The sequence below is a fragment of the Triticum dicoccoides genome, chromosome 6B (genome assembly GCF_002162155.2).
Source record: "Triticum dicoccoides isolate Atlit2015 ecotype Zavitan chromosome 6B, WEW_v2.0, whole genome shotgun sequence".
In the NCBI taxonomy this organism is placed as follows: domain Eukaryota; kingdom Viridiplantae; phylum Streptophyta; class Magnoliopsida; order Poales; family Poaceae; genus Triticum; species Triticum dicoccoides.
The window spans coordinates 175,005,587-175,006,703 of record NC_041391.1 but is presented as its reverse complement, the minus strand read 5'-3'; positions in this window follow the sequence as shown (position 1 = coordinate 175,006,703).

Below are 1,117 nucleotides of genomic sequence, written 5' to 3'. Positions count from 1 at the left end.
GCCCCTACTATTCCTGTCGTTGGCTAGGCCATCCTTCTAATCACCCACACCCCTGGTTATTCTGCGACGACAGCAGCCTCACACCGCAGCCGAACCAGTGAACCCTCGTACTCCACTTTGCGTGGGCATCCACTGCTGCGTCTTCCCCGGCTCCGAGTCGTCCCCTTCCTAGGCCTCGCCATCGTCCACCGCCGTGGTGCTCTCGGCGCGGTGTGGTCAATATGGTCAAGAAACGACTTCCATCGAACGTGGACTGTACGTGGAGAGGCTGACAGCTTGGTCCACGGCCGCAGCAAGGAAGTGCCTCCTTATTACGCGCAAAAAAAAATATTCCGCCACTTGATAGCAGGGACCCACCGTACGGGTCACTGTATTTCGCGAAAAAAACATTTCCCCCTGACTGCTGGGACCCACCAGCTACATCTTCGCATGCAAGGAAGTGTGTCTGGGCAAAAAAAAGCGATTTGCCCCCTGACTGCTGGGACCCACCAGCGACATGTTCGCACGCAAGGAAGTGCCTAATAGTCGGGACCCACCTGGTCGAAGCGTACGTAGCGTTGTCATTCTGGTCACGAGTACATACTGGTGGATGTAGAGGCGCGCACGTGTCATAGTAAAGGCGCGCACGTGTCGTAGTAGAGGCGCGCATGTAGCATGTACACGTACGTACAATGGCCAGGGTGCAAGAAAGAAAATACGGCCACGTATGTGTACATACGGGCGGGGTCTTGAACGCCTACTCACGCATACGTACGGCCAGGGCTCGTGTACATGGCTGGGTCGGAACGGATAAACAGCGTCGTCATCGTGTTCATGGGGAGCCAACCGGCTGGGTCAGAACGGAATGCGTGGTCGTTTTCATCGGGAGGGATTGGACGGAATAGGTGATGGAAACGAGGCCTAGCGTACCGCAGAACGGAGGAAACGGACCTCCTACGTTCGGAACAGGGTCCTGTTGATCGGGAGGGGTGTGGCGTACCACAAAACGGAGGAAACGGACCTCCTACGATCAAACAGGGGTCTTGTTGATCGGGAGGGGTGTGGCGTACCACAAAATGGAGGAAACGGACCTCCTACGGTCGAAACGGGGGTCCTGTTGATCAGAAGGGGTGTGGCG